Genomic DNA, 19,078 nt, shown 5'->3' on the forward strand with positions numbered 1-19,078 from the left:
AAGTGTATTATTTTCCATAATTTAATGATAAAAATTAAACTTTCATATATTTTAGATTCATTGCACACCAACTGAAATATTTCAGTTTTTATTTCAGTTAAAACTTTTATTGTTTTAATACTGATGATTTTTTTTTTTACTTTACATAAACCTGCAGTTCATGTATTGACTTATTTTAAAATGACCTTCTCACAGATCCACTGAGAAGCATGATTACATGGATAATCAAACCATCCTGATTCATCATTTAGAGCACAATCTTCATCAGTTCCAAGGAAACTATTTGGCTCTCCAGACGCCCAGAACCTGAAATTAAAGACCAGCATTTGCTTTCTGTGTGATATGATACTGGTGTTGATTTATTAGTCAATAATGGGTTCAATTCAGTGTTTTCTCACCCAGAGGTCAGTGTGCTGCCATCAACCCATTTCCATCTGCCCTCCACATCACCGTCAGTCAGACCAATCCAGAAAACATCAGCAGATATGTTCCTAACAAAACCCTGAGAAAATGAAACAATATTTAATTTAATAATTTCCTTCCTATAAACTATCATCCAGTTAGAAAATGAGTTTACTCACTTGTTCTTCTCTGTTGTTTATGATGATTAGATCTGCTCCTCTCTCTGTACAGTATCTTCTGCTGTCGGTCCAGCTCTTCTTCACAGAGGAAAAGAAGTAAAGATTGGACTTATAGTAAACCCATCCATCTGTGAACACAACCAGTTTAGGTTTAAGCACTTTATTCCCATCACACTGATCTACAAACTAATAATTAATCATCTATCCTGTAAAAAAACCCCGTAATTGTTTAGTTTTAATATACTTCATGTTTACCCCTTTCCTGAAGAATTTTTGACAGTTCATTTTTCTCCTTATTTAACTGATCTCTCTCTTCAGTGTAGTTTGTACTCTTTGTATGGATGTGGACACACAGCACTATGACGGCAGTCAGCAGAAGAACACACAGCAGCACCAAACACACTCGAGCTGCTCTGGAGATTCTGTTCCTCACAGTATCACTTCCTGAACACCACAGATATGAAGATCATTAATTGCTCAAATGACTCAAATGTGTGTGTTATAATGAAATGAGTCTCCGTACCTGTGTGTTGAGGCGTTCGGTGACGCTTTGTGTCTAATCTGCTTATGGGATCCACATTACAATAGACAGTCATCTCTTCTTTATCTTCTCTGTCCATGTCATGATTCCTGGGAACGTTCATATTGCCATAATAAGACATATTCAGTCTGCTGGAGTTAGATGTGAGATTATTGGAAATTGTTCCTTCAAGTGGATTGCATTGCTCTAAACTTCTGCTTTTGAGCAGTTTTAGAAAGCACCAGTGTGGTCAAGAACACGTGATATCCAGTTAAGGGGCTAAAAATAACTTTTGTACTTGGGTGCATATTTGTGTTTTTTGCATTGCTTGTGTTTAGATGTATAGTCGTGCTCAAAAGTTTACACACCCCTAGCAGATTCTGCAAAATGTGAATAATGTTAACAAAATACAAGGGATCATACACCATGCATTATTTTTTTATTTAGCAATTATTCTTTTATTTAGTCCTGATTAAGATATTTTACATAAAACATGTTTACATATATTCCACAAGACAAAAAAAAAACTGAATTTAGATAAAAGACACAATTCAAAAGTTGACCTAACCTTAATTCTCAAATCAATACTGATGATCCACGGCTGTGTGTGATTTTTGTGATGGTTGTTCTTGAGTCTCTTGTTTGTCCTCAGCAGTTAAACTGACCAATGTTCTTCAGAAAAACCCTCCAGGTCCTGCAAATTCTTCAGGTTTTCAGATTCTATTACATATTTCCATGCCATTTAAAGCAGTGACTATATGATTTTGAGACCCATCTTTTCAAAGTACTTAATAATGTGCATTTTGCATGATTCCTCTTCTTTTTTTTTAAAAATCATGGCAGTACTGTATGTGACGTTGTCTATAGGTATACTAAGTTCATTAATATGTACAAAGCATGTTACAGTAGTTGATTTGGCAGATTTGAGCAACAAATGCATCTAATTACAGCGGTGAGTAATGTCACAGATCAGTTGTTGATCTCTTAAGCCCCGTCCACACTGAGACGCGTTTAGCTGTATACGTATAAATTTTGTACCGTATCAGCGTTTCGTCCACACGGATCCGGCGTTTTAGAAGCATGCATCCGATATTTTTCGAAACCGGGTCCCAAAGCGTATAAATCTGAAAACGATCATCTTCCGTTTTCGTGAGTACAGCGAATCCGTATATTTTTTGAAACGGTGATGTCCTCACACTACGTCCAGCACGGTGAAAGAGGTAAGGGATACAACTACGGGCTCTGGGCATGCGCACATCAACATCGCCTCATTTAATGACCGTATCTGCATTAATGTAAGGGTATGTTTTGGGTTGGGGTAGGTGTAGGCATTAATAAAACACATCTGTTAATTAGCAAATGTATTTATTGTTATTTTATTGTGAGATTTTGCCTCACCTCCGACCACTGCTATACACCTGCTAGCCACCACTCTTCTTCTCCGTATTTAGTGTATTTCTGTGGCAGAATTACAACGCCACACACTGGCCTGGCATGCAAACTACATCGTTTAAATCCGTTTTTGTAATCTCGTGTGGACGCAAATATTTCTTGAAACAAGGGGAAAAAAAGATCGGATTGGGAAAGCGCTGGCTTCGTGTGGACGGGGACTTAAATGCAATCAGAGGTGTTAAAGTGAGTCAGAATCTCACCGCTCACAACGGCAGTTGTGTTTTTATTTAGTGCTGAGTTAATGCAGACTTGCAAAACTTCTCAACAAAGTCAAGACATGATGCAAGGAAGAGATTTATTGTTGACACCTTCCTTTTTTTTAAAAGGAACTTTGTAAGATTGCACTGTAAAAAAATTATAATCTTCCCAACTCAAAATTTTCTAGTGACTGGTCACATCTAAAATTTTCAATTGGCCCAAGTGAAATTCTGTAAATGTAATTTTATCAATTGTAGCAATAGTCTGTTAACATGGGATCAATGAGAAATAATTTGTTAAAACAATTGAAAATAAATTAGTTTACCAACCCATGTTATTGGCCCAATTGTACATTTTTAAATTGTAGTAGCATTCCTTTTTTGTTTTACCTAAACTAAAATGTATTTTGGTAAATTTATATTAGTAAAGCAACTTCACTGTATTGTTTATTCACCGTTGCCCCCCAAAAAAAAAAAAAAAAAAAAAAAAAAAAAAAAAAAAAATATATATATATATATATATATATATATATATATATATATATATATATATATATATATATATATATATATATATATATATATTAACCACTCAAGCCATACTGCCATATGTTATTTAATACATTTTATTAAATCTACAACAGTATTGTGAAAATACCTTAAATGGTAAATAAAATGAACATTTCTGCACAGTAGACATTAAAAAATCTATTTCATTAAAAATCTTAAAAAGATAAAAATCATGCAATTCAGGATTCAAAGATACACAAAACTCATTAGACCTTAGATCTTACATTAACAAAATTTCACTGACATTTTGGTATTTAGGTACTACATTTATGAAACTGCACTAACAATATTAAACATTTAAATAATTTTAAATATTAAGTTAATATTTGCTAAAGTGCAAAAATGTCAACAGAACATAAAATGCAAGTAACAGGAGATATTAAAGTAACAAGATAATAAATTGGACCTTTCTGTCTTGATTAAATGATAAATATTTTTTCTATGAAAATTATTTATTTCAGTGCATTAAACATACTTTGGGAGGGTTTTAGCTTTTCATATGAGCTATTTCTAACACCAATTAATTAATTAAAAGTCAGGTTAATATCAGGTATTTCTAGAAAATAGATAAGCGATAGGACTTTTGTCAGGGACTGTATTTATGTTATTGTGTTATTGTTATTGTGTAGCTAGTCCAACAAATGACTCCTATGAACTGCTTAGGTCTGCAACGCAAATAGTTTGATCATGAATAGATCGCCTGTTATACGTCCCAATGTTAACGGATTTCAGCTTTCTCACTACACACGGATGCGGTCCGGCAGTGCTTTCCAGGTCTGCAGCAGCGCGTCGATCGTTTCTACACCAAGTCTATTTTGTGCTGGACGCGCTGAATTAAAGTGATAGAACGTTCGCATTAAAATAACCATGCATTGAATTGAAAATCGGGTTATTTCACCACAGAGTCATGTAATTTAAAGTCTAATCTGTTTCAATGACTTTTTGCCTCGGGTAAAGCAAGAAAACAGACACATTTAGGTAAATAGGAGACATAATGGAGAGCTCTCGTCCTTTCTTGAAGGTGGAGAAATAAAGTTCTTTATGACCTGCAGGATTTCTTAAAAGATTTAAAAATTAAAGAAATTAAAGATTATATTTTTTGTCTATTGTAAGTTTTAATGTAAAACGTTTTTGATTTTAAAATGGGTAAATATTTTGCCACTTGCATGAGCAACGTAATATATAATAAATGTTTTATTTATATATAGGGCAAGGGCCCCACAAAAAATTAGCCCAGGGCCCCGCAACGGCTTAACACAGCCCTGCATGTAGGCAATGGAAAATATTGTAGAGCACAGACTCTTCATTGTGAAAGTGCCGTTTGTTTTGCACCGGCAGTGATAGTGTCATCGCGTCATCAGTCTGCTGGCAGCATTTCTATGAACATAGGTTAACACACACACACACACACACACACACACACACACACACACACACACACACACACACACACACACACACACAAAAAGTACAGCTCTGGTATTTTTCCATCTTAGAGATCCCCTACCTCTGCTGTCTCTCCCTTGCTTGACGTCGTACAACCTATCCTTATCCTTAGTTTCGTTTCACACTCTTTAAAGCGTCCTGCAAAATCCTCATCCCATTCCCTAATCTTCTGTACATTTGTAAGTTAAATCATTATAAGCAAATTCAATAACAATTCAATTCATAATGAACATCACACTCAATCATTAATACTTTATGGTGAAAAACATAATTAATACTGTATACTTAATACTTTATACTGTGAATCATATGCCACATGATTACTTCATATCATAATATGCAACTATATGAAAATAATGAACATAAACAATGAACATCCTTGAAATAAATGAAAATATCCTTCAAGTGCATTTGAAGCAATCTGATCGTTCCCTATCCCCTATATAGAGCAGTCTGATCATTCCCTATCCCCTATATAGTGCACTGTCCGATTGTTCCCTATCCCCATATAGTGCGCTGACTGATCGTTCCCTATCCGCTATATAGAGCAGTCTGATCATTCCCTATCCCCTATATAGAGCGTTGTCTGATCGTTCCCAATCCTCTATATAGAGCGTTGTCTGATCGCTCCCTATCCCCTATATAGTGCACTGTCTGATCATTCCCTATCCCCTATATAGAGCACTGTCTGATCGTTCCCTATCCCCTATATAGTGCACTGTCTGATCGTTCCCTATCCCCTATATAGAGCAGTCTGATCATTCCCTATCCCCTATATAGTGCACTGTCCGATTGTTCCCTATCCCCATATAGTGCGCTGACTGATCGTTCCCTATCCGCTATATAGAGCAGTCTGATCATTCCCTATCCCCTATATAGAGCGTTGTCTGATCGTTCCCAATCCTCTATATAGAGCGTTGTCTGATCGCTCCCTATCCCCTATATAGTGCACCGTCTGATCATTCCCTATCCCCTATATAGAGCACTGTCTGATCGTTCCCTATCCCCTATATAGTGCACTGTCTGATCGTTTTCCTATCCTCTATATAGAGCACTGTCTGATCGTTCCCTATCCCCTATATAGAGCACTGTCTGATCGTTCCCTATCCCCTATATAGTGCACTGTCTGATCGTTCCTTATCCCCTATATAGAGCGTTGTCTGATCGTTCCCTATCCCCTATATAGAGCGTTGTCTGATCGCTCCCTATCCCCTATATAGTGCGCTGTCTGATCCTTCCCTATCCCCTATATAGAGCACTGTCTGATTGTTCCCTATCCCCTATATAGTGCGCTGTCTGACTGTTCCCTAGCCCCTATATAGTGCGCTGTCTGACTGTTCCCTATCCCCTATATAGTGCGCTGTCTGATCGTTCCCTATCCCCTATATAGAGCGTTGTCTGATCGTTCCCTATCCCCTATATAGAGCGTTGTCTGATTGTTCCCTATCCCCTATATAGTGCACTGTCTGACCGTTTCCTATCCCCTATAAAGAGCGTTGTCTGATCGTTCCCTATCCCCTATATAGTGCACTGTCTGATCATTCCCTATTCCCTATATAGAGCGTTGTCTGATCGTTCCCTATCCCCTATATAGTGCACTGTCTGATCGTTCCCTATCCCCTTTATAGAGCACTGTCTGATCATTCCCTATCCGCTGTATAGAGCAGTCTGATCTACCCTATCCCCATATAGTGCGCTGACTGATCGTTCCCTATCCGCTTTATAGAGCAGTCTGATCGTTCCCTATCCCCTATATAGTGCACTGTCTGATCGTTCCCTATCCCCTATAGAGAGTACTGTCTGATTGTTCCCTATCCCCTATATAGAGCACTGTCTGATCGTTCCCTATCCCCTATATAGTGCACTCTCTGATCGTTCCCTATCCCCTATATAGAGCGTTGTCTGATCGTTCCCTATCCCCTATATAGTGCACTGTCTGATCGTTCCCTATCCCCTATATAGTGCACTGTCTGATCGTTCCCTATCCCCTATATAGAGCGTTGTCTGATCGTTCCCTATCCCCTATATAGAGCGTTGTCTGATCGCTCCCTGTCCCCTATATAGAGCGTTGTCTGATCGCTCCCTATCCCCATATATAGTGCACTGTCTGATCGTTCCCTATCCCCTATATAGAGCACTGTCTGATTGTTCCCTATCCCCTATATAGTGCGCTGTCTGACTGTTCCCTATCCCCTATATAGTGCGCTGTCTGATTGTTCCCTATCTCCTATATAGTGCGCTGTCTGATCGTTCCCTATCCCCTATATAGAGCGTTGTCTGATCATTCCTTATCCCCTATATAGTGCACTGTCTAAACATTCCCTATCCCCTATATAGAGCGTTGTCTGATCGTTCCCTATCCCCTATATAGTGCACTGTCTGATCATTCCCTATTCCCTATATAGAGCGTTGTCTGATCGTTCCCTATCCCCTATATAGTGCACTGTCTGATCATTCCCTATCCCCTATATAGAGCACTGTCTGATCGTTCCCTATCCCCTATATAGAGCGTTGTCTGATCATTCCTTATCCCCTATATAGTGCACTGTCTAAACGTTCCCTATCCCCTATATAGAGCGTTGTCTGATCGTTCCCTATCCCCTATATAGTGCACTGTCTGATCATTCCCTATTCCCTATATAGAGTGTTGTCTGATCATTCCCTATCCCCTATATAGTGCACTGTCTGATCGTTCCCTATCCCCTATATAGAGCGTTGTCTGATCGTTCCCTATCCCCTATATAGAGCTTTGTCTGATCGTTCCCTATCCCCTATATAGAGCGTTGTCTGATCGCTCCCTATCCCCTATATAGAGCGTTGTCTGATCGCTCCCTATCCCCATATATAGTGCACTGTCTGATCGTTCCCTATCCCCTATATAGAGCACTGTCTGATTGTTCCCTATCCCCTATATAGTGCGCTGTCTGACTGTTCCCTATCCCCTATATAGTGCGCTGTCTGATTGTTCCCTATCCCCTGTATAGTGCGCTGTCTGATCGTTCCCTATCCCCTATATAGAGCGTTGTCTGATCATTCCCTATCCCCTATATAGTGCACTGTCTGATCGTTCCCTATCCCCTATATAGAGCGTTGTCTGATCGTTCCCTATCCCCTATATAGTGCACTGTCTGATCATTCCCTATTCCCTATATAGAGCGTTGTCTGATCGTTCCCTATCCCCTATATAGAGCACTGTCTGATCATTCCCTATCCCCTATACAGAGCACTATCTGATCATTCCCTATCCCCGATATAGAGCACTGTCTGATCGTTCCCTATCCCCTATATAGAGCGTTGTCTGATCGTTCCCTATCCCCTATATAGTGCACTGTCTGATCATTCCCTATCTCCTATATAGAGCGTTGTCTGATCATTCCCAATCCCCTATATAGTGCACTGTCTGATCATTCCCTATCCCCTTTATAGAGCAGTGTCTGATTGTTCCCTATCCCCTATATAGTGCGCTGTCTGATCGTTCCCTATCCCCTTTATAGAGCGTTGTCTGATCGTTCCCTATCCCCTATATAGTGCACTGTCTGATCGTTTCCTATCCCTTATATAGAGTTGTCTGATCGTTCCCTATCCCCTATATATAGAGCACTGTCTGATCGTTTCCTATCCCTTATATAGAGCACTGTCTGATCGTTCCCTATCCCCTATATATAGAGCACTGTCTGATCGTTTCCTATCCCCTATATAGAGTTGTCTGATCGTTCCCTATCCCCTATATAGTGCACTGTCTGATCGTTCTCTATCCCCTATATAGAGCGTTGTCTGATCGTTCCCTATACCCTATATAGAGCGTTGTCTGATCGTTCCCTATCCCCTATATAGTTCACTGTCTGATCATTCCCTATCCCCTATATAGAGCACTGTCTGATTGTTCCCTATCCCCTATATAGTGCGCTGTCTGATCTTTCCCTATCTCCTATATAGAGCGTTGTCTGATCATTCCCTATCCCCTATATAGTGCACTGTCTGATCGTTTCCTATCCCCTATATAGAGCGTTGTCTGATCGTTCCCTATCCCCTATATAGAGCACTGTCTAACCGTTCCCTATCTATCCCCTATTTAGTGCACTGTCTGATCGTTTCCTTTCCCCTATATAGAGTTGTCTGATCGTTCCCTATCCCCTATATAGTGCACTGTCTGATCGTTCCCTATCCCCTATATAGTGCACTGTCTGATCGTTCCCTATCCCCTATATAGTGCACTGTCTGATCGTTTCCTGTCCCCTATATAGAGTTGTCTGATCGTTACCTATCCCCTATATAGTGTAGTTTGGACGTTCCCTATCCCCTATATAGAGCATTGTCTGATCGTTCCCTATCCCCTAAATAGTGCACAGTCTGATCGTTCCCTATCCCCTAAATAGTGCACTGTCTGATAGTTCCCTATCCCCTATATAGTGCACTGTCTGATCGTTCCTGTTGGACTTTTTATTCCCCAAAGTCCTCCCTAAGTTCAATGATCTGCCAGGAGTCGAGTTATCAATTAAAAGTATAAATTTATTAAAAGTAACAGCGAGTAAAAAAGGTTTCTGAGCTCAGGATTCAGAACAACAGATATAAGCATCAGGGCAGTCCTGAGTGCCACACAACTTTTACATCCATGTTTATATTCTTGTTCTTCCATCTCCTCCCCACACCACGTTTCCTCCAATCTGGGTGTACCGCATCATCAGTCTCCAGGCAGTATTACTATGAACACAGGTTAACCACACACACACAAAGAAAGTACAGCTCTGGTATTTTTCCATATTATAACCCAGGTCGAAAAGAAATATATTTAAATTGTGCTTTTTTTGGACATATTTAATATATTACACTATACTAGATTATACACTATACTAAATGCATTATTTTGAAACAACTTTAAGTATTATAAATTTTAAGTATTATATATTTTTATTTATATATTTATTTTTTATTTATTTTTATTTTATTTATATTTTATTTTTATTTATATTTGCACTTTGAGATTCTTCGGAATGAAAAGTGCATTATAAATAAAATCTATTATTATTATTATTATTATATTTTAATATATTAAATTGTGCTAAAATGGAACAACTTTAAGTACATTTAGTGCAATTTAAATGTATTTCTTTAAAAATGTATTTAAAATATATTTTTAATAATTAATTTGAATGGACTTCAAGAACATTTTAATAGCATTTCAGTTTATTAGAAATACATTAATTTTACACTACTAGTATAATAATGCTGTTTTTTAAAGTATTTAAAATGGTATAAAAAATGCAAAATTCCATCCATCCATTATCTTCCGCTTATCCGGGGCCGGGTCGCGGGGGCAACAGTCTAAGCAGAGACGCCCAGACTTCCTTCTCCCTAGCCACTTCCTCCAGCTCCTCCCGGGGAACCCCGAGGTGTTCCCAGGCCAGCCGGGAGACATAATCCCTCCAGCGTGTCCTGGGTCTTCCCCGGGGCCTCCTCCCGGTGGGACGTGCCAGGAACACCTACCTGGGAAGGCGTCCAGGAGGCATCCGAAATAGATGCCCGAGCCACCTCAGCTGGCTCCTCTCGATGTGAAGGAGCAACGGCTCTACTCTGAGCTCCTCCCGAGTGACCGAGCTTCTCACCCTATCTCTAAGGGAGCGCCCAGCCACCCTGCGGAGAAAGCTCATTTCAGCCGCCTGTATCCAGGATCTTGTCCTTTCGGTCATGACCCACAGCTCATGACCATATGTGAGAGTAGGAACGTAGATTGACCGGTAAATCGAGAGCCTCGCCTTACGGCTCAGCTCCTTCTTCACCACGACAGATCGGTACATCGCCCGCATTACTGCAGATGCTGCACCGATCCGTCTGTCAATCTCCCGTTCCATCCTTCCCTCACTCGTGAACAAGACCCCAAGATACTTAAACTCCTCCACTTGAGGCAAGAACTCTCCACCAACCTGATGTGAGCAAGCTACCCTTTTCCGACTGAGAACCATGGCCTCGGACTTGGAGGTGCTGATTCTCATCCCAGCCGCTTCACACTCGCCGTTCCTCCCAATCACACCCCTCCAGGTGCCTCTGTCACTGCCCACGTTGGCTTTGAAGTCCCCCAGTAGAACGATGGAGTCTCCAGTCGGAGCACTTTCTAGCACCCCTCCAAGAGACCCCAAGAGGGCCGGGTACTCTGCACTGCCATTCGGCCCGTAGGCACAAATGACAGTGAGAGACCTATCCCCGACTCGAAGGCGCAGGGAAGCGACCCTCTCGTTCACCTAGGTGAACTCCAACACATGGCGGCTGAGCTGGGGGGCTATAAGCAAACCCACTCCAGTCTGCCGCCTCTCACCATGGGCAACTCCAGATTGGTAGAGAGTCCAGCCTCTCTCGAGAAGTGTGGTTCTAGAGCCGAAGCTGTGCGTGGAGGTGAGCCCGACTATTTCTAGTCGGTATTTCTCGACCTCCCGCACAAGCTCAGGCTCCTTTCCCGCCAACGAGGTGACATTCCACGTCCCTAGGGCCAGTTTCCGTGTCCAGAGATCGGGTCGTCGGGGGTCTTGCCTTCGACTGTTGCCCGATCCACTATGCACCGGCCCCTTATGATCCCTCCTGCAGGTGGTGAGCCCACAGGAGGGCGGCCCCACGTCGCTCTTTCGGGCTGAGCCCGGCCGAGCCCCATGGGGAAAGTCCCGGCCACCAGGCGCTCGCATACGAGCCCCAACCCCGGGCCTGGCTCCAGGGTGGGGCCCCGGCTGCGCCATGCCGGGCGACGTCTCGGTCCTTGTTTTTATACTGGTAAAATTTGTTTTAAAAATGCAAAATTATTAAATATAAATGTTAAGACACGGACACACTTTGAAATATAGAAAACTTTAATGTACTATATCATATACATTAAAAATAAATTCCTTGAGTACATTAAAAAAGTACAGCAGCATACATAATCTCTTGATAAATACATTATAATAAATGAAAGATCAATGAAGTGCTATGGCAGAGCTATTTTCCTATATCTTGTAGAACATTTCAGTTTACCTGTATAACTAAAAAGCACACTCTCTCAAAAAAACGCATATAAATAATATGAGTGTGCAATGTATACAGCAAAATTAGTTTTTGCGTGCATATGGTACCCAGTTTTCGTGTGAATATGATACGCACTTTATGGCGTATTATGCTCAAACCCCGCCCCCATCCTACTCAAGGGCATTATATACATTCCACGATTGCACACTCATACTATTAATACACAGTCTCATGTGATTGTGTTTTAAGATACGCTTAAGTTCATAGGTACATGGGTAATATGACATCATTGATTAAAAGTTACTGGAGAACAAAGCCCAGGTTGAAAAGGATGTCCTATTAAATGTATTAAAAATGCACTTGAAATTCAAGTAGTATGTTTATATTATATTTTAATTGTACTAAAAGAACCAATGCCAGATATACATGCACGCGTAGGTGTGGTGTTTAAAATGTTAGTTCAAGCTTGTTTTTGTTTTTTTAAGCTCTATTACCTCAAACAGGTAGTTGTTGTAAACAGGATTACAACGCTTTAGTGCTTTTTAAACGTTTAGAACAGTGCATTGCTGTCAAGACAAGAAACATTTCATAGTAATTTTTAAGTTATAAATAATTTTCATCCATATAAACTGGCTTGAGAGCGCAACGAGGCTGAACGTGTTGGCATACCAACGTGATACTTCCTGCCTGTGTGTCCTACGAAAGACGTCTCGTTTAATTCTGATTGAGGACACTCCGTATACTGCATCCTACACAGGACGTGTCCTCCGGAGGACGCAGCCTTCGAAATGTAATGAAATGAGACAGCTTTTGTCTGTCGTGTTTTCCCCATGTACTTCCTGGTTTCAGTTTTGTCACATGTTCCTTTGTTCTCGTTTTCCCGCCACAGTCAGTCCCCTCGTGTGGTAAGTATTGTCGGTCACTCCAATGTACGTCGAACGTGACCGACTGAAAGCATGCATGTCACTGGGGTGTATTTCTATGAGAGTAAAAAACACACAGACATACGAATCCATATTAAACACAGCGGCTTGTGGGGAAACATTGATGTCTTAAGACACAAACGATCAGTATCTGCAAGAAACCCAACTGAATTTACATAATTGTTTACCTAAAAAATAACACTATGTACAAACGCAGCGACCGCACCATCCCTTCCGGCCAGTTTCATTTATTTGACCTCACTTGCAGCCAGTGATGGCACGGTCGCTGTAATGAACATAAGATTAGAAGACCAACAACACCCCTTACAGTTAGTAGAGCTTAACCAGTCACTGAGATTGGTATTTGAAGCAATAATGCAACCTGTGTATATTAGGGTATGTTGTATGGTGATAATAGAGTGGTGCAGGTGTGACATCACTCAGGCAAGCCAAAACATGGAAGCCAATTAGCATTTTGCACTTCCGGTTCTCTCGTAGCGAAGTCAATGTGTTTTTTGAATGCTAATTTGTTTGAATGGCTGAAATAAGGTCTGTGGTTAACACAAGCTCAAAACACTTTCTTGTTTTATTCTAGGAAATAAAACACATCGGTATTACCCCTGCGCCACTTTATTGTGTTTTATTTAAACCTATTTTTCGTTAGGCATACTGTATTTATGATGTAAATGTTATATTTCAATAAATTACTTAAGAATACCCTCCTGTTCTGTCATCATATTGTACTAATGTTAGGTTGTGCTTAGTCTTGTGCAACTTAATCACTTTGAGTTTTATGAACTTAAACCATTTGCCGCAATCGGTTTCCTAAAACCATTTAAGTAACCATGTAGTTGTTAAGACGTAGTTAGATTTGTTACATAAATTCAAACTGAATTAATAAAATTAACTTAAAATCTTTAAGTTCAGTTTACTCTTAATGATTGAACAACACAACATTAAAATATAAGTTTTAACACTAAAACAACACTAAAATATAAGTTAATTTAACTCAATGTATATGAGTTTTCAGTACACATACTTAATGGTTTTAAAAGTTAATTGGTTTGAAGCAATCGGTTTCCTCAAATGGTTTGAGTTACCGTAACTTGTTGGGTTTTACAGTGTTCTTTAATGTTTTGTTGATCAATGTTTGTTTGGTTCTGTTGATTTATTTTCGTTAAATTTATTTTGGTTTCAGTTAGTTGAACTGAATTCTTTATCTGTTGCCTTGTGTGTCCTTGTTATGTTGCTTAACCTCTTCTCTAATAAGCACTTTTAAAAGTGGTGTTCAAAACAGCAGTACAGTCCTTCTGAACAGACTCAGAACACCATTCACCATCTGAGTGACTTCAAGAGACTGATCATGTCTGACTGTAACAATATAAATATTACTGAGATACAGGAGATGAACAGAGGATGTGGACACTATTACGGTTCACTTTAGCTCCAGTATTTGATCATTGCTTAACTGACTTCCTTTTTTATCATCGTAAGATATTGCATGTTCATGACCACATTTGCAAAAGCAGAGCATTTAAGGGAAATGTGGTTCCCTTAAAGCAACATCCAATTACTTTTTTCATAATTACTGCAATTTAAGCTCCATACAGCCTTCTGAACGCCACATGTGGACACACACACACACACAGGGGCCACGTACACAATTAAACGTTTCCGGAGTGACAACCACAATTAAAAGTCGGGAGTGAGTCTTCTAAATGATTATTATGTGTGTGTACGACTCACACCTGAAACTGCGAAACCCAAGATATTTTTCTTAGCTTCCTGCCAATTACATATGTAGATATGTATCTTGTCTATAACATTTAAAGGGATGTATGAAAAAATTACAGCTAGTGGTTGAAAGGGGTAGTGCAGCCCATATTCTTCATATTGTTTGCTCTTCTCCCTCCTCGGATTCGACGCTCGCGTGGGTTGCCAGATTGAGGACATGCAACAGGAACAAGCATAATTGACAATGGAAGGCATGGAGACTTAAAGTAAGTTAATTTTTCCATGTTTTAATAATCTCTTGTTCACAGAAATTTAGATGGATAACAAGGATTTTTAGGTTGGGTGGAATATGCGATCTCTGACCCAGTTTGTTTGCGCATTTAGATCTCATTTAGATAAGCCATACCTGCATGTCACATAGTAACGACAGACGCAACGAATAAATAAATAAATCAGACCGTATACTATTATTTTTAAAGGATAGCAGTCTAACATTACCATCTAAAAGCCTATTATAGTATTATAATTTTTTTTGGCAAGTGATACAATGCTAACGATTACAATTAAAACGAGAGTAATAACACCCCATATATATAAACTGTCTACCTTTATTGGTGTACACGCAAAGGTTATTGATTCAGAGAATGGATTATTTAGCATGCACTGCACTCCACACGCTGTCTTCATTTAAAAAAAGTAATTATTAAACGCAAAGTTTTTAATTTTAAAAGCATTTCTAGATTCAGTTCGTACTACAGCTCATTTCATGTAAATACAAACCAGCAACGAGGCATGGCATAGAAAGAGAAACAAAATATATAAACAAATCAACACAATAGTTTAAAACTAAATTATTTAAAACCATTCTGCTTCAGGGCATGAAAATAGAAGGGTGTTAATTTAATATAATACAAGAGTCAAAAGCTTCCAATACTTTCACATATCATACAGACCGATAGGACAGAGTAATTACCACACACAGCAGATCAGCGATTTAAATTAGACTGTCCACAGCAGTCTGAAAGTCAGCTGCACAAACCGGGCAGTGAAATCGTAATGCAGATATATAAAACGGGTCTGTAAACAACATACATCAAACGGTATAAACCAGCATAAAACAGCAGCTAATGCTCACAGGCCGCACCTGAAAAACAAAAACCAAATAGTGAAAAAGTTAAAGTAATTTCCCCTTTTCCCAGAAAGAGAATACATACAAAGTTTCTTACCTCACAAGTGTGATTGTTAGACTATTGTAACTTTACTCTACCTGCGCTCGGCACTACACGAACACACAGCCCTAGTAACAAACATATTAAACTGTGATCTGTGGCTGGAAAAAGAAAGAAATACCAGCAACTCCCCAGGGGACCGCAAACAAAGCTGAGACCTGTTCTGCCCTAACAACATGCTCACAGGAGAATCAAAACGCCACACTTTAGCTGTGTCCCAAAGAGAAGGGTGCGCACTTCGAAGGCCAGGGCAGGCCACGCCTTCAAAGGGCACGAAGGGCGAACCAAGGGACTGGGTTGCCAGGTCTGAATAACAAAACCCCTCCAATTGCTAATCAAAAGTAGCGGAATCACGCCAAAATGGGCCAAAAAATACCCCAAAATGCGGGGCGCGGGTGGTTGAAATAATGCTTAAGTAAAGAGAACTTAACCTGTGGACTATAGGCTACAAACACCCCAAAGCAACAGTAGTCTAAATGCTAACCCCATTCCAGACTTGGTAACAATGAACCAAGCGTCGTTAATGGCCTAGCAGGTTTGTGAAAACTGACAGAGTAAGTTTGTGAGGAGATTTTAAAAAGAGAAATGGAGCAGATTATTAATTTTTTATTTTAGAGTTTTTTATTGGATTTTGACATGCTTCAAAGCCTGCGACAATGGGAGACCGGACCGTAGCATGTTAATCTGTAGCCGGTTAAATATCGTCAAATTGCAACTATTAGCCTTGTTAACAGTTTATTTCTTATGTTAAATGTAACTGTTTTAATATATTTTAAATATTTATATATTACATCCAAGTCTTTATTTAAGTAGGCCTACTTATTTTTATTCAACTCATCATCTCAGATGTATCTACTTTTTATGACATGATGCCAGTCGACCCACAACATGTGAATAAGAATTTGTGGTATAGACATATGTGGTATATCCCAGCCATCAGTGAGTAGGATCATGCCGCAGTGTTGGATGCAATTATTTCCTTGGCCCCAACCTACATCCAGTTCCCTTATCGAAATCCTCAACAAGCTGCAATAAAACGGGACTTTCATGCCATTGCTAAAACATAATTGGAGCTATAGACTGCACCCACATCGCCATAAAAGCACCATCAATCAACACATTTTAATTATGTAAATAGAAAGGGTTTCATTCTGTTAACGTGAAAATAATTTGTGATGCAAATTTGTTGTTATTAAACGTCGTTGCGCGGTGGCCTGGAGGAACGCGGTGGCCTGGCGGTAGCTCTGTGGGTGTGCGTCTCCAAGAAGGTGCTGTTGAGGATGGCTGGCTCATTGGTGAATTTAAGGCTACAACATGTTTAAAATGCTATTGTAGGGCTATGCACAATTACTTAAAACTATTTCATCATTAGGTGATCAAGGTTACCCTCTAAATCCATGGCTAATGACCCCCCTAACCAACCCGAGGACCGAGCAGGAACAGGCGTACAACCGTGCCCATGCACGCTCCAGGAGCACAGTTGAGCACGCAATAGGCCTGCTGAAAGGATGATGGCTGTGTCTGTCAAGCACGGGAGGGACACTGCAGTATCAGCCAGAAAAAGCATGCAAAATCATCATGGCTTGCAGTGTGCTACACAACTTGGCCATCAGACAGGGCATCCCTCTGCAGGAACCCCCAAGACCAAACGGCCCTATGCCCGATGTAGTGCCCCTGCCACCTCCTAATGCCGCTGGCATTCAGACAAGACAGAGGATCATACAGACATTTTAGGTAAGCCTGGCCATTGGTCGAGTGCAGAAACATTACAGCGATTTCATTTTGTGTTTTGCAGCTTCGGGGAAACAAATAACTGAAATCACATTAGTCAGCGGTTTATGGTTTATTAGCAATTGTATTTGCGCAAGAGGCAACCTGTTTCAGAGACTCGCTGATTTGAATCAATACATTCGTTATGTTGCTCAGTTGATCCTTTAGGTCATTAATGGATTTTGTTGTTTCCTCTTGATTTTGTAGCACCGCCTCACTCAGCACTCTTGGCGCATGGAAGGGGCAATGGATGGGCCCGGCTCCTCAAGCGTCGCTATTAAGGAAACACATGTTCACATTAATTTAATTGAGTTTATCTTATGAATGATTTCATTAAAAGTATACAAATTGAAATGAAATGTATGCAAACACAAAATCCTATTCCAGTTGGTTTATTTTACCTTCACTTTGGGTGTTAGAAAGCCCGGTTTGTTCTGTCGCAAGAGCATCAGTGTCACCGTCCTTAGTAATCCCGGACAGAGCCGTGTCTCCGATGATGCAGGCTATGCGGTTGTCCAATGGGGAAAGTTCTGTTGTTGTCTGTCCTCCTCCAGTTGCGGACATTTCTCGTCTGTGTGCTGTCACACGTTTTTTATTTCTGGGACAGTTCTCTCCTTGGACCCAACAGAATTAACTGCATTGGTGACATTCTCCCATGCAGCATTTTTTCTTTTATTTGTAATTCCTCCTGCAGTGAATGAACTAAACAATATCTGTTGGTTGGATTCAACTTCATTTACAAGTATCTCTAATTCTGTTTGTGAAGTTCCTCTTCTTTGCTGTCTTTGCCATTATTGCAGTGAGGAAAAAACACAATCACGTAATTTTTAAAGGGAAGTGTTGTCACCATATATGGTTAATTGGAGGCGTTTCCGAATGCTAATGACCGAATGTGCCCGAGCATGGTACTTATGCACATGTGGTATTTATCAACAATGATTGCTTACTCATGTGAATAAGAACTGCGTGCGCATGTCTGATAAATGCGGATTTTCTTGTACTGAGGCACATTCTAAATTTCATTCATTGGACAAAATATAGAACCTTTTCTAGGCACTGTTGATAAATGAGGGCCCTCTCATTTATAAAACTTTGCGTAGATTTCTTGAAGCGCTAAAGCCTGATGTCTGCCTATCTACGGGACTGTGAGTTGCATCCATTCCAGCTAAAAGCGTCGCATACTCACCTGTATACTCACCTGTACGCCCAAGCCAAGAGGCCAGTGTACCTTCATGTTTACTCACCTGTACGCCCAAAGCTAAGAGCCCAGTGTACCGCCCTGTATACTCACTTGTCCACCTAAAGCCAAGAGCCCAGTGTACCTTCCTGTGTACTCACCTGCATGCCAAGAGCCCAGTGTACCGCCTTGTATACTCACTTGTCCACCTAAAGCCAAGTTAATGGCTTTACTGAAAGTCCTGACCACTGAAGGGAGCTGCTTATAATTGCCGGCATCAGCTCTAGCACAGGTGTAGACCATCAGTGATCAGGATGTCTAACTCCAACCTACGAGAAAAGAAACAAAGGATAACCAAACCCACACAATATGACCCATACTGGGGCATAACACCTTTAACGCATGTAATCTTGTTGGAGACCTCCAAAACGAATGGTGTTTGCACACCTGCAGCCTGTTTGCTAACGCTGTGCTGGGTTGAATGAGATGGGA

The 19,078-nt window shown here is 40.3% G+C and overlaps 1 long non-coding RNA gene across 1 annotated transcript; it reads right to left on the bottom strand.

Annotated features, from left to right (window-relative positions):
* Nucleotides 1–586: 586 nt before the first annotated feature.
* Nucleotides 587–1,466, bottom strand: LOC137074952 (uncharacterized). Its single transcript, XR_010904964.1, has 3 exons — nt 1,105–1,466; nt 837–1,025; nt 587–709 (listed from the first exon to the last, which is right to left on the bottom strand). It is a non-coding gene; the product is annotated as an uncharacterized lncRNA (long non-coding RNA).
* Between the last annotated feature and the right edge of the window lie 17,612 nt (nt 1,467–19,078).

This window comes from Pseudorasbora parva, chromosome 5 (genome assembly GCF_024679245.1).
Source record: "Pseudorasbora parva isolate DD20220531a chromosome 5, ASM2467924v1, whole genome shotgun sequence".
In the NCBI taxonomy this organism is placed as follows: Eukaryota; Metazoa; Chordata; class Actinopteri; order Cypriniformes; family Gobionidae; genus Pseudorasbora; species Pseudorasbora parva.